The 16,310-nt window shown below is 36.5% G+C and overlaps 1 non-coding gene across 1 annotated transcript; it reads right to left on the bottom strand.

Moving 5' to 3' along the window:
- Positions 1-213: 213 nt before the first annotated feature.
- LOC122067338 lies at positions 214-320 on the bottom strand. The gene has a single exon (XR_006136657.1). It is a non-coding gene; the product is annotated as a small nucleolar RNA R71 (small nucleolar RNA).
- Positions 321-16,310: the final 15,990 nt, after the last annotated feature.

The following is a 16,310-nucleotide window of genomic DNA, read 5'->3' on the forward strand; positions in this document are numbered from 1 at the left end:
GCATACCTATTTTTAAGGGAATTTGAAGAGGTATATATTCTAATTAAGATCCAACAGCTTTCTGATGATGTTGTTAAGCTTAGGTTTATCACTTTTACATTGAAAGACCAAGCTAAGAAGTGGTTGTATGGGTTACCCATAAATTCCATAACCTTATGGGAACAGTTCACAGTTTTCTTCCTTAAGAAGTTTTTCTCAACTCACAAGACCAATAAGCTTAGAAGTGATATCCTTCAGTTTAGGCAAAAGTCTAGTGAGTCATTTTTCAAACTTATGGAGAGATTCAAGGATCTACTCCAAGAATGTCCTCACCATGGCCTAGACCTATGGCATTTATGTCAAATAATTTATGAGGGTATTGATTACCCAACTAAACAAATGATAGAGCCTATATGCCCTGAGGGATTCACATCCTTTACAGATGAAGGAAAGGCATGATAATTCTTACTTGACTTAGCTGACAAAACCCGTGAGTGGGAATCAACTCAAGAGAGTGAAAGAACCATAAGAGGAAAATGATATTTTATGGATGGGATAGTAACTAAGGAAGCTCATTTAGATAGCCTAATCAAGAGAATTGAGGCTATTGTTCCTAGAGAGCCATCATCAATCAATTTGGTTAAGATTTGTGCTTGGTGCCAGTCCCTTGGAAATCTCATAGAAGAATGCCGCAACACCTCTGAGGGCACTTTTAATGATTGTGTTAATGCCTTATACCAGAATAATCCATATAGTAATACCTACAATCCAGGATGGAGAAATCACCCAAATTTCTCTTGGAATCAGGGCAACCAAGCAGGGCCTTCCAATTTCCATAATCAAGATCAACCTGAACTCCAAAGGCCTCCCTTTGCACAATAATATTTTTCCCAAAATATTTTTCCTAAGTCAAATGTTGGACCTCAGGCTAGTTTTCTTAGGGCCCCTCTCCTATCATCTTGTCAGCAACCCCCTGGATTTACCAACACTGGAGAGGCAAGTAGAATAAGTGACTTGGAGAAAAATATGGACCTCCTCATGACAAGCCATCAAAATCTTACGAGAGAACTCACTCAAGTTGTCTCAATTATGTGTGAGAGGGAGAAAGAAACTTTACCCAGTCAACCAGAGCCTAATCCTAGGCATCATCAGCCTGTTAGTTCACAAACATCAACTAATGCACCACTGAATATAGTACAAGGTCAGACCTAACAAGGGCCCTCTAACCAATATAATGTTGTTTATGCCCTTAGGAGTGGTAGAGAGTACTAACAGAGCGTTCCTAAATCTTCTCATCTATTACTCCTATTAACTCTCCTTCAGTTGAGGACACAAGTGTGCCTATTGTTTCAAGTTCGTCTGGTGAACCTAAAGATTTTTCTGAAGCTAAAGATGATTTGGTTGAGGAAATAAAAAATGTATCTTCGGAACAAGGGCGAATCCCTAACAGTCCGTATGTTCTTCTTGCCCCATTTCCTAATCGCTTGGTAAACAAAAGGAAGACTACTTCCATGGATAAAATTTTAGAAGTCTTCAAAAAGGTAGAAGTGAATATCCCTCTTTTGGATGTCATATCTTAGATCCCCGCCTATGCAAAGGTACTGAAAGATTTGTGTACTCATAAACGTATCACTAGTGTGCCTAAAAAGGCGTTCTTGGCAGGTAACATTAGTTCCATAATTACTCAGCCTATAGCAGCCAAGTATAAGGATCCAGGGAGCCCTACCATATCTTGTGTCAATAGCAATACCTACATTGGCGCAAGTGTGAATCTTTTACCTTACCATGTGTACAAGTAACTTGGATTGGGAGAATTGAAAGCCACTAGAACTACTCTTCAATTGGTAGATAGGTCTGTTAAGATTCCTAAAGGGATGGTTGAGGATGTCTTACTAAAGGTGGGAGAATTTATTTTCCCTATTGATTTCATTGTGCTAGATACCAAGCCTTTCTCAACTAAGGATGAGATCCCACTAATTCTAGGAAGATCATTCTTGGCTACCAGTAATGCATTAATCAACTGCCAGAATGGTTTTCTAAGATTATCTTTTGGTAACCAAACTGTTGAGTTTAACATATTTAGGATAGGCAAGCAACCACATATAGAAGAAGAGATCAATATGCTTGACGATTTTCTGGATTTTTCTGATGATTTAATTACCAAATTTAATATTGATTTTGATTTAGAATTCCAAGAGTATATGGATGAGTTGGATGATGATAGTGAAAATTTCTTTTCTGAAGTCTTGAGTCTTCACACACCTGTGGAGCCCTTAGGACCCCTTTCCAATTCCATTCCCAAACCTTCGATAGTTGAGCCCCCTAAGCTAGATCTTAAGGAGTTGCCATCTAATTTGAGGTATGGTTTCTTAGGGCCTGACCAGACTCTTCCTGTAATAATTTATTCAAATTTGACTTCTAGCCAGGAAGAGGAGTTACTTAAAGTGTTAAAAGATAATAAGGAAACCCTAGGTTGGACCATGGCTGATATCAAGGGTATAATCCCTTCTATTGTGCAACATCATATACATCTTATGGAGGATTCCAAACCATCCACGGAACCCTAAAGAAGAGCTAATCCAGTGATGATGGAAGCCATTAAGAAAGAGATCCTAAAGTGCTTGGATCATGAAATAATTTATCCTATAACTGACAGCCAATGGGTAAGCCCAGTTCACGTAGTGCCTAAGAAGTTTGGTGTGATTGTAGTTCCTAATGCCAATAATGAACTAATTCCAACCCATGTCCAATCAGGGTGGAGAGTGTGCATAGACGACAGGAAACTTAATGTGGCAACCTGGAAGGACCACTTCCCATTGTCATTCATTGATCAGATGTTAGAGAGGTTAGCCAGACATGAATACTATTATTTTCTTGATGGATATTCTAGCTATAACCAGATCCCAATTGCTTTAGAGGACCAACATAGGATCACTTTTACATGCCCATATGGAACATTTGCTTACAGGCGTATGCCCTTTGGGCTTTGCAATGCCCCTGCTACATTCCAACGATGCATGATGAGCATTTTTTCTGACATGGTTAAAAAATTCTTAGAAGTATTTATGGATGAATTTTCAATTCATAGGAATTCCTATTCTGAATGTCTTCATCATCTTTCTCTAGTTTTGAAAATGTGCATATCTAAGAATTTGGTTTTGAATGGGGAGAAATGTCATTTCATGGTTAAATCTGGTATTGTTTTAGGCTATGTAATATCCAAGGAGGGAATTAAGGTAGATAGAGCCAAAGTGGATTTAATTGATAATTTACCACCTCCTCAATCTGTTAAGGACGTCTGGTCTTTTCTAGGGCATGCGAGCTTATACAGAAGATTTATTAAGAACTTTAGTCAGTTAGCCGACCTCTCACTTCATTACTTGCCAAAGATCAAACTTTTGAATCTTCTAAAGAGTGCCTACAATCCTTTAAACAACTTAAGAAGGAGTTGACCAATGCACCCATTGTTCAACCACCTATTTGGACTGAACCTTTTGAACTGATATGTGATGCTTCAGATTTTACCATAGGAGCAGTTTCAGGTCAAAGGATTAATAAGTTACCCACTGTCATTGACTATGCTAGTAGGACCTTAAATGATGCACAACTCAATATACAGCCATTGAAAAAGAATTTTTAGCGGTTGTGTTTGCATTAGAAAAGTTTTGGTCTTACTTAGTTGGTTCATATATGGAGATGTATACTAATCATTCTGCTCTCAGATACTTAGTTCAGAAAAAGGATGCCAAAGCCCGTCTCATTAGGTGGGTTTTACTTTTGTAATAGTTTGATTTAGAAATTAGGGATAAAAAAGGAGTTGAAAACCTAGTTGTAGACTATTTATCCTGGTTTCCCAATTCCTTGACTATTAATTCTCCAGTCAACGAGAACTTTCCAGATGAACAGTTATTTGCAGTGTCCAGTGAACCATGGTTTGCTGACATTGTCAACTTCTTAGTTTCAAATGTGACTCCGGATCACTGGTCCACCCAAGATAAGTATAGGTTTCATTCTCAAGTTAAGCACTTTTTCTAGGATGATCCTTATTTGTTTAAGATATGTCCGGATCAGATTATCCGACGATGTGTTCTTTATTATGAGCAACATTCTATTCTTTCTTTTTGTCATGATCATGCATGTGGTGGACACTTTGGACCTAAGAAGACTGTCACAAAGGTTCTCTAATGCGGATTTTATTGGTCCACTCTTTTTAGAGATGCTTCTAATTTTTGTAAGGCTTGTCCTGCCTGCCAGTATTTTGGCTGTATCAATAAGAGGAACATGATGCCCTTCAACCCTATTTTGGTAGTTGAGATCTTTGATGTATGGGGCATCGATTTAATGAGACCATTCCCTAATTTCTTTGAGAATTTGTACATACTTTTGACCGTTGATTATATTTCAAAATAGATAGAGGCCATACCTTGTAAATTTAATGACCACAAAGTGGGGGTCCAGTTTCTCAAAGAGAACATTTTTTTTCGCTTTGGTGCACCACGTGCAATAATTAGTGATAGGGGTACTCATTTTTGTAATCGGCCTTTTGAGGCCTTAATGAAAAAGTATGGGATCACCCATAAGTTATCTAACCCTTATCACCCCCAAACTAGTGGCCAAGTGGAGGTGTCTAATAGGCAGATCAAATAAATTTTGGAGAAAATTGTTAATCCCAACTGTAAGGATTGGTCCCTTAGGCTCATTGATACCTTGTGGGCCCATCGGACTGCATTTAAGACTGATCTTGGTCAATCTCCCTACCATTTGGTGTATGGGAAAGCTTGTCACATACCAGTTGAGTTGGAGCATAAGGCCTTTTAGGCCATCAAGAAGCTTAACTTTAATTTGTCTGATGCGGGAATTCATCGTAGGCTCCAACTATCTGAGTTGGAGAAACTTAGGAATGAAGCCTATGAAAATTCTAGGATTTATAAGGAAAAGACTAAAGCTTTCCATGATAAGCACGTTCTGCGTAAATCTTTTACAATTGGTGATCTTATTATATAACTCTCGATTGTATCTTTTTCCTGGTAAGCTTAGATCCCGATGGGATGGTCTGTTTATTGTCCATAATATATATCCCCATGGGGTTGTAGAGATTTTGAATCCAGGAACAGGGGTAATTTCGAAGGTTAATGGTCAGTGTTTGAAACCATTCTTCGAGTTTCCTAATACTGGTAGTGAAGAGGTCATGGATCTCCATGAGCCTCTTTACAGTGATGATTAACTTTTAATCAGGTATGACCCCCTTGCATTGTCTTCATTTTTAATTCTTTCCATGCATTGAGGATATTGCATGACTTAAGTGTGGGGGAGGGAAACCAATTTCTGCTTTTTTCACTTTGTTTTATTTGTTTTTCTTTTTGTTTTTTTGAGTTTGCTAAAGGATGAAGTCCTACTTTGGCTTCTGGCTAATGATCATACCATTCAGTTGCTTAATGTATGAAAATAAAAGTTTTGACTAAGGTACCCATTTTGAACGTATAAAAACCCTATTGAGAAGAAAAAAGTATGAAAATAAAAGTTTTGACTAAGGTACCCATTTTGAACGTATAAAAACCTTGTTGAGAAAAAAAAAACAAGCCTATGTCTTAAGATGGGACTTTCTTCTAAAAAATAAGAGACCCCTATTTTATGGTGTTGGACCATATGTAAGTCTGTGGGTTCTTTGTACTTTTGACTTAGAGTTGAGATATTCTTTTTAATTTGGCATGAGTTGACAAATGCATAATTTTAAATGAAATGTGAAATGTGGTATAAAGAAAAATAAGAGTTGATTCCCTTGGAACTAGACAGGGCATTGCGCCTCAGGAAGCATGGTGTCTTGATCGAAATTCCTTGGAAGAAAATTTTTGAAAGAACTCTAACATCACTGTCTTTGTGGGCATATGCACAAAGCGAAGCTCCATAGTAACTTGGGTGTCTGGTGTTTGCTCCACCATGTCATTCATGTCAAAAGTAGTAGAGTAGAATAGAGTTTATTAAGCGAAAAAAAAAGGAGAAAAAAATGTGCGAATGTCATTAATGCTTAGTAATATATTTTAGTCAAAAACACTCAAACGCCTTAGTCATTGGTTCCCTATTTCTTCACAAGTGGTTTTGCCTTAAGATAAGTATGTTTTGGAAGAGACGAGATGAGTTCCTAATTAAGAAATATGCTAGTGCCTAGAATTGATAAAGGATAATAAAAGTTCAAGTGTGGGGGTCCCTTGTAAGAGAAATTATCTTTGCTCCGGATCGGTATGGTCCTTACCTTTAGCTAAGGTTGGGATTTGTTTATTCTGAATTTTATGTGTATATTCACTACAAACACCCACGAGACACAACTCGTCCACTAGGGGTGACCTAGGGGTTTAAAGGCTTGTTGCACATGCTAAGTGCAACTGTGATTCATACGTAAGTGAGTTAGGATTTTTATTTTTATTCTTTTTCTTTTTGTTTTGCTCGAGGACTAGCAAATTCTAAGAGTGGGGGAATTCTGATGAGCACATTTATGGGTGAAATCTAGGATAATCAAACATGCATTTTATATATTTAGAATGGAGCTACTTTGGGTTTTACTCTCTTTTTGCAGGTTTTGTATTTTAAAGGCTTTAAGGATTATCGGATGTCATATCTCTCCAACAACAACTACCTAGTGCAGTTAGTGAGCTATAGTGTGCAAAATTTCCTTGCTCACTAGGAGGTCTCAGGTTCAAATCTCATAGTTGTTTTTTTTTTTTGAAGAATTTTGTTGAAGATTTCCTACTTTTCACTCACTTAAAGCAGGGCATGGAGGGGATTTCTACATCAAATTAGAAGCAAGGAAAATCGTGGAAGGGGTTCTTGTGCAAGAAGAGAAGAAAAAAAAAGGGGAGAAATAAATCTTGTCCAAATCTTCTCTCTCCTCCACATCATCACCAAAAGATTGTCCAAATCACACAAAGCAAGAAGGAAAATCCTCCCTTGGAAGGAGAAAAAGAAGAGAAATATATTAAAAAAAAAAAGGAAAGAAAATAAGCAAAAAAAAAAAATTATAGGAAATTTCTCCAAGTTTATTTCTCTCTTCTCTCTCCTCCACCTTAGCACTTTTGGTCTCAAAAGATCTCACTACTAATTGTGGGTTTCTCCCTTTTAGGAAAGAGAAATTTGTTACCCTACCTCCTCATTTCCTATAAATACAACTCATGTAAGAGGAGAGGTGACACTGCATTCTTCTTCTAGGTTTTTTTTTTAGTTGCTCTATCTCTTTCTCTAGCTCTACTTCTAGGTTTATGCTTTAAACACTTTTGTAAGTTCTTTTTAATCAATTAATGCAAGTACTTTTGTTTTTTATTCAGTTTTTTTTATTTTTATTGTTTAAGCAATTGAAGTTGTAGTTTTCAAGTTCTAGTTCTAGGCTTAGTTCTAGGTGACAAGAACAAGCTATGAAGCATGTCTTTCAAGTTCCATTTTTTTTCTTTAGATTTGTTTTCTCTAGTACTAGAAATTTCAGATTTGGTTTATTCCAGATCTAGTTTTTAGTATTTGTAGTATCTCAAATCGATCAAGTTTTCACTATAAGGGTTGAAGTTCAAGTAAGTAGGCTCCCTCAATAGTCTTCTCTCCCCTCTCTCATTCCCTCTTCTGACTACCTTTCTTTCTTAATTTAGTATTTTAATTTCAATCTTTACAATATTGCTATCCCTTTTCCCCAAGGTTCATAGCTAGTGTATGTGTTGGCTTTGCCCCTCCTAGCCATAGAACCATCAATTTATTGCTTTTATTTTAATTGTCTCATTTTCGCTAAAGCCAAGTAGAGTAACCCTTGTAAGAGTGACTCTCTGGTCAAGTAAGGAAGCGCATATTATGATGCATCCCTCGGGCTAAGTAGAGAGACCTACTTGTGAGTCTCTCTCTAGCTTTCTCCCCTTTCTTGTACTTTATTTTTATTTCAGCATTTTTTTTCTTTATTCTTTTTTTTTTAAATTACGTGGGTTGTTTATTTTTAGTTATTTATTTATTTAATTTTAATTGCGTGGCTTGTGTCTTTAAATTCTTAGATGACGAATGGTTAGGACGTTATTTTAGATACATATGTTTAGGACGGTAATTAGAATTAGATCACAACCATTAATCGATTTACTTTCGCATTATTAAAAGAAGTAAAAAAATAAAGTGGTTGCTCTCCCTATGTTCGATCCGTAGCTACACTGATCCATACACTTGCGGTTACATTTAAAATCTCAAACAACCTTAATTTTTGATTTTATGGAGAAAAGAAGTCCAGATCTTTGGCACCAGTAATGATCTCAGCCCTTCGAGCCAGGAAGTTGCTTTCTAAGGGTTGTGCAGGATTCTTAGCCAATGTGATTAACACAGAGTTAACTAAAGTTGGAGGATGTTCCAGTAGTTCGAGACTTTCCCGATGTTTTTCCTGAAGATCTAATTGAACTTCTCCCAGATCGAGAAGTTGAATTTACAATCGACTTACTTCTAGGTACGACGCCAATATCTAAGGCACCTTATAGAATGGCTCCAATAGAATTGAAGGAGCTTGAAGATCAGTTGCAAGATTTACTTGACAAAGGATTTATACGTCTTAGTGCATCACCTTGGGGTGCTCCAGTACTCTTCGTCAAGAAGAAGGATGGGTCTATGAGGCTATACATCGACTATAGAGAGTTGAACAAGGTAACCATAAAAACAAGTATACTCTTCTTCGTATAGAGGACTTGTTTGATCAACTACAAGGAGTTCTTGTATTCTCCAATATTGACTTACGATCTGGGTATCACCAGCTGAGGGTTAAAAGTGAATATGTGCCTAAGACAACTTTTTGAACTAGATATGGCCATTATGAATTTATGGTTATGCCCTTTGGATTGATAAATGCACCTGCAATATTCATGGACCTAAAGAATCGGGTCTTTTATAAGTATTTATACCAGTTTGTAATAGTATTCATAGACGGCATACTAGTTTACTCTAAAAGTAATGCCGAGCATGAACAACACCTATCTATAGTTTTACAAATCCTAAGGGAAAAACAGCTATATGCCAAGTTCAAGAAGTGTGAATTCTGGCTAGATAGAGTGGTTTTCCTGGGTCATGCTGTATCTAAAAAGGGGATTTCTATTGATCCTAGTAAAGTTGAAGCTGTTACCAAGTGGCCTAGTCCGAAAAATACCTTAGAGATTAAAAGTTTCCTCGGGCTAGCTGGCTATTATAGAAGATTTGTAGAAGGATACTTCAGCTTGGCACTACCTTTGACTAAGTTGACTAGGAAGAATGCTCGTTTCGATTGGATAGAAGAGTGCGACCAGAGTTTCCTAGAGTTGAAGAAGAGGCTAGTTTCAGCACCAGTGTTGACAGTTCCTACAGGTTCAGGGAATTTTGTGCTGTCTAATGATGCATCCCACAAGGGCTTAGGTTGTGTACTCATGCAAAATGGCAAGGTCATAGCTTATGCATCTTGGCAATTAAGGTCTCACGAGCAAAACTATCCAACACATGACTTAGAATTGGCAGTTGTTGTTTTTTCTCTGACGATATGGAGACACTATCTCTATGGTGAGAAGTGTGAAATCTTTACAGACCATAAAAGCCTTAAGTATATTTTCACACAGAAAGAGCTCAACATGAGGCAGAGAAGATGGCTCGATCTACTTAAGGACTACAACTGTACAATCAACTACCATCCAAGGAAAGCAAAATGTGGTCGCAGATGCCTTAAGTAGGAATCCTCAGGGATACTCCACTTCACTTCTAACTAGGCAAAGACATATCATTTATGACTTTAGGAAACTCAATCTAGAGGTGATGGTAGGAGCTATTTCAGCCACGCTATCCAGCTTGATTGTACAACCATCTCTGATGGAGAAAATAAGATATGCTCAGAGTGAAGACCTGTACCTAGAGAAAATCAGGACAAAATTTCGAGAAGGAAAGAGGATGGCTTATGTCATAAAAAATGATGGAACTCTGAGGTTTGGTGACTTGATTTGTGTGCCAGATAAGGGCGAGTTAAAATAGGAAATTTTGGATGAGGCTCATCGTACTCCCTATACAGTGCACCCTGGAGGCACCAAGATGTATCAGGACTTGAAAACCACATATTAGTGGAACAACATGAAGAGAGAAATTGCCCATTATGTAGAGAAGTGCTTAACTTGTCAACAAGTTAAGGCTGAAAATCAAAGGCCACCTGGGTTGTTACAACCACTACCTATTCTAGAATGGAAGTGGGAGCACATCACCATAGATTTTGTTACAGGACTTCCAAATACACCTAAGAAGCATGAAGCAATATAGGTTATAGTGGACAGACTGACTAAGTTAGCTCATTTTCTACCAGTCCAAATGACTTATGACATGGACAAGTTTGCCCAACTCTATATAGACGAGATCGTCAAATTGCATAGTACACTGGTATCCATTATGTCAGATAGAGATCCCTGATTTACTTCCAGATTCTGGAAAAGTCCACAGAAAGCTAAGCTGAATTTCAGTACTGCTTATCACTCACAGACAGATAGGTTATCTGAGAGGACTATTCAAATTCTCAAGGATATGTTGAGGGCTTGTGTACTTGAGTTATAGGGAAGCTGGGAATGGCATCTACCACTAGTAGAGTTTGCCTATAATAACGGTTACTAGGCTACTATTGGTATGGCACCATATGAGGCATTCTATGGTAAAAGATATAGGTCACCCATACACTAGGATGAAGTTGGCAAACGAAGTGTTTTGGGACCAAAGATAGCTCAAAAGACTTGTGAGAAGATAGCTTTGATCCATGAATGTATCTGAGTTGCACAAAGTAGACAAAAGAGCTATGCAGATAATAGGAGAAGGGACCTTGAATTTGATAAAGGTGACTTGGTGTTTCTTTGTGTGGCACCCATGAAAGGTGTGATTAGGTTTGGAAAGAAGGGCTCTGGAGTTCCCATGAGGTCAGAGAATCAGAGATGGCTTTGAGGGGTTTGCTCTTCATAGTACTCTTCAGCTCTCACAGCATCTTGCTCTTCTATGGGGTTTTCATTACGGATATCTTGGACATTTTATAAATATGAGGGTATTTTGGGCATTATAGAAAAAAATCAGCTAACTTAGCAGAGATTTCTAACAATTAGGGTTGTTAGATAGAATATTTTAGTTGTAGGGGAGGTGAGTGATATTTTTGGAAAGGTGTGGAGTCAAGTTGATATTTTGCCATAGTTCATGGGAGGGGAGTGATATTTACCCAATTATTGTATAATCAAATTTCGCAAAGACCACTGGGAGCTATTCTTAAGTGCAAGGCATACTTAATCCCAAAAATCAGTATAGAAACCCATTCTTTCAAATATACGTTCTATTGGATCTCAGTTCTATTACAATTTTTTACCATAAAATCCCTATTTCATCTGTATCAAATGTAGCCCACAGTAAAATAGAACCACTTATACCCCTTGACCTAGTATTAACATTGAGCCTAACTACTTCAATGGTCAATATAAAAACCAAAGATTGTTTATGAGACTTCCAAGAAAAACAAATAAGGGAACATAGATCAAACTTCCCAATAATAAACAACATCCATTATGTGATAATATTAAGGTAAATGCAAAATTGGAGAGTGTAACCCAATGAGCTGCTAGACAAGTTCAATGATATGAGAAGACTTGGTGGATTCGAACTACCATATCATGGGTGTAACCCCATATATACTCTACCATTTGAGCTAAAGGCTCACCTACATAAACCATGCATATTAGTTAAACAATACAACAAAAATGTAACCCTAAAACAAGCATACATGATGCAAAAAATAGATAAAGGAAAAACACGTCTAAATCCTTAAACCATAAGTGTTTCAAGAAAATAATAATAATAATAATAAGAGAATTCCAAAATGAAATAAGATTTGATCATCCATCACTATTATAAGGGGACATTGCTATATTCGTTGAATCTTGAGATGAAAATCCATGAAATAATGGTTGGTCATAAGTACCCTGTACAAAGGCAGTAATAGCGTAAGATACATCAATAATGAAATGGAATTGTATAATGAAAATATATATTTTTTCAAAAGTATCATTGCCAATAATATAGAAGTTAAACTTTGGTTGGCATCTATGGTACTTGCATTTTTCGGCTTTCCTTTTCTTTGTTTTTCCACCCAACCCTTCATACACTTTCCATTTTTGCAACCATCTTTTTTCTTAATGTATTTTACCCTGTTGACAAGACTATCTCCATTTGGCACCACTTTTGGTGCCTCACGTGGCTCATTGAAGGTTACATTTTTTTCAAAATGTTTATAGATATCATAAGCAATATTGTCCATATAAGCATAATCGCCAGTCGAATTTGATGTTATTGATGCAATCTTAACTAGTTTAGGACAAAGACACCTATACCTTTGTGAACAATCTATATTGACATCTTCCATAATTTTATTTCCCTTAATGTCTTGCACAACAATACTTCTTGAAACCTGTGTCCATCTCTTCAATATATGTGCTTCGGGAATATACTTTATATCAAAACCATCTAGAATTTTCAATGCATGACTACAAAGAATGCTGTAAATCTCAAATTTTATGCAACTACACCGAATCATTTTCTCCAATGGATTATACAACACTCTAAATTCACCCTCTTGACCAATAATGGAAATAACATACCCGCAGATCATTAGGCTTTTATCCTAGTATTTGATGCAACGAGCAGTAATCCACTCAAATTGTTTTTGAAATTTCACAAAAATCACAAGAGTGTAAGTTTCTCCTGCATGCTTCATAACAAGTGATTTTGAGAACATGTTTCTTGGGAACTTATTTCTTACATCAAACTTGTCCTTCAACTCATTAGCACGCTTGTCATCCACAACCCTTTCAAAATGCTTGAAAAATTGAACAATGTCCAAGCTAGAACTTAAGTAATCCTTTATATCACTATTTATACTCTCACTAAGTTGAGTACTCTGCATTCCAATGGTCAATATCTTCTACATATAGCATTTTGCCCATTTTTCTTTAAATCTATAAATATGGTCCAACCATGAACTATTTTCGACCCGAATATCACTTTTCAGTTTTTCCCATGCATACTCAAATTGAAATTCATCATCATAATGGTATACACACTTTTTCAAATATGTCATAAAGTTTGAAACATATTGCATCATGTTGCCCATGTGCTTTATACCATTTTATATTAAGTTCCATGTACACAATCCGTGTCATGTCTCGAGTAACAACTCAGTTATTGCCTTTCCCATTGTAGCATCTTGGTCTATGAAGATATCGGCTTCTTTTGCCCATGAGTGTTCAAGAAAGCCTCAAAAAACCATTTGAAAGAAGTTGTTGTCTCATCATACAAAAGTGCAAACCCAAATAACACAACTCCTCTATGGTGATTGATTTCAGCAAATATTTCAAACGGCCTATACTCTTTGTTCATGCAAAAGGTGGAATCAAAGCTAAGGACATCACCAGATTGTGCATAATCTATTCTCGTTCTAGGATCGGCCAAAAATATATTAGTTATTTGTTCATTGGTATCCAACTGTATTGAGTAAGTAAAAGAGGGATTGTCTTTAATTTGGTTTTCACAATAAAGTAATTGGGAGGTGGTTCTAAGATAATTATTTTGATCTTATTGAATGTACCCAATGCTTGGTTTGCCTCTGGCATACCTACTCATATATTCAAAAATGTCCCTAGGTTAGATACAGGAATCGTTGGCCAAATCTATTTCATATACATGTAAATCGAAAACATGTTGTTGTGACCTCATCATATGATTGGTAGCTAGTAAGTGAAGTTCGCGATTGTGTCCTTCAAAAAATTCACGACAGTAATTTCCATCATCCATAATTGCAATATACGTATGTACAAAACATCTAGTTCTTGTCTCATCTCGAGGCTTAACAGTATTAATATCCCTCTTATCATTTTCTGATTCCCTGTTTGCAACATACAAATATCCTTGAAATCAGAGTTCTCTTATCTAGCTTACTCTTATTTGTCCACTCTCTTCTGACACTGGATCCTGCTCTTCCTCCATACATATTGTAGAAATCATATGCCTCTTGCTTAGACTTAAAATCTATACCAACACGTGGCTTAATCTCAATATCCACACTCATTTAATCTTCCATAATCCTAACATCCACACCAATTGCTTGCATATAACCACTTCCATCAATATAAAATATTAGATAAAAGAATTAGACAAGCAAAGAAATAGTGATCTTAACCACTTATTTAGAACAAATACTTTTACTAATCAATCTGACATAACATAATTCAATCAAAAGAAATATTACTATTAACAAGAATCGACAAATAAAATTTTGCATCATATTTTTGCTTTCAGATTAGATTCATTATGATTACCATACAGCAAAAATCATTCACTGGTGAAATATATAATTGATCAAAAATCATTCACCCGAAAATTGCTACAAGCCCCAAGTCCAAGGACCAGGTGAAATATGAATGATGAAAAACATGAAGTCACATCATCATCTATCTATATGATCAAATTTTTAGACCAATCTGACATCTCTATGTGTTACTACAAGGGTGTAAGAAATGTTTGCAAAACTTCTAGGATGTAATCAAGAATCATTGAAAAATCAAGAGAGAAAGTCCATTCATGTTGGGCTAGAAGATTGAATCCCCATATTTAACAAGTAACCTTGGAAAGTATGGCCTTGATAGAAAAGCTTCTAGGTCGAGGCATGGTGGAAATGTCTTCCCCTAAAATAATGAACTAATGAAACTCATTAGAAGTTCAGAAGAAATATTTTTTCTAATGTAAGAAAATTGTTAAGGCTATTGCTACCACTATTTCGAGTAATTTGTTAGATTGGTTAATTTTTCTTTTGCTTCAACTATTTTATTATACTGTCATGAAATTAGCTTGTATGATGATAACATGATCTGATGTTGAATTGTACTTTGATTGCATATTAACAACATTTTGGTGAATGACTCAGTCATCCCAACTATATTCTTTTAATTGGTTGTAGCTAATGAATAACTTGTTCTCTAGTTTCATTTCAAGTAATTGGGCAGGACTTCAAATGCACATATTTACTTTAGGAAGAAGCTTTACTTTTTATAATGTTAAATTCTGCAGAAATCCTTTGAAAAAGATATTGAAGAGTTAAGAGTTTTAGTTAGACACCTTTAATGGGTCCTCTGAACTCTTCTTCCTTCTTCTCCCTCTTGATTTCCTTCTCTACTAGTGAAAGAGGGTTTTGGTAAAAGCTGAGCTCTTCATTTCCTTCTCTGCTAGTGAAAGAGGGTTTTGGTAAAAGCTAAGCTCTTTCAGATCTTCTTCCTTATTCTCCCTCTTCATTTCCTTACTCTTTGTTTCCTTCGTTTCCTTCCTCTTTGTTTCCTTCTTCTCCCTCTTCATTTCCTTCCTCTTCCTCTATGTTTCATTCTCTGTTAGCGAAAGACAGTTTTGGTAAAAGCTGAGTGGTAAGTGGGGGGTATATAGTATTTCGTTTGAAAAAAATTAGTGGTTTTGATTTTCTAAAAAGTTAGCGGTTTATGGATAGCAGTTTTGGTTTTTAAAAAGATTAGCAGTTTTGATTTTCAAAAAGCATGTTATATTAGCTGTCGGATAGAGGGAGGACACGTTTCGATGGATTACGTAGAATTGGTGGAGAATTAGAGGATTACAAATTGAAGACGAGCCAAATCCAACTAACATTGGGATCATGTCTCAACTTGATGTTGTACATTTTGGTTGAACTGTTGAGATGTATTTGTTGGCAGGGTCGCTTTAAACTTCATCACATTGGCCTATGTGAAGTAAGCCATGAGAGGTTCATAAACCTAGTGATTGGATGTGCGATTGGCTTCAGAACCTCAGGAATTGAAATTAGGAAGTAAAAGTTCATCTTCTATTTATCTATGATTGTTTGGATTTTTTTTTTTTAGGGTTGAGTTTTCTTCCGCCGGGTTGGAATGTTCACCACTCCATCCTAGGGTTCACAAACCCTATAGAGTTTTAGTACATCCTCCAAAATACCCTACTGATGTCCCCCACGGGCATCGAAACCCGCTGCAGTTAATGGATTCCTATTTATGGTGGTTGAAGGAAAAATGGGTCATTTTTTGTGAAATCCATCGTGGCCCTTGGTCTTAGACACATGGGAGGGAGAAATGACCGCCCTACCCCCACATGGAAGGCGGGAATCCCACCGCTGTTGATGCTTTCATGTGCACTCCCATTAATCCCTATGCTAGTGCAAAAGCCATGCTGCTTTTACAGAATCCTCTCCCTGTTTTATTTTTTATTTTTTTCACTTTGTTCTGTTTGTTTTTCTTTTTATTTTTTGAGCTTGCTAAGGCTGAAGTCCTACT

This window comes from Macadamia integrifolia, unplaced genomic scaffold (genome assembly GCF_013358625.1).
Source record: "Macadamia integrifolia cultivar HAES 741 unplaced genomic scaffold, SCU_Mint_v3 scaffold2846, whole genome shotgun sequence".
Lineage (NCBI taxonomy): Eukaryota > Viridiplantae > Streptophyta > Magnoliopsida > Proteales > Proteaceae > Macadamia > Macadamia integrifolia.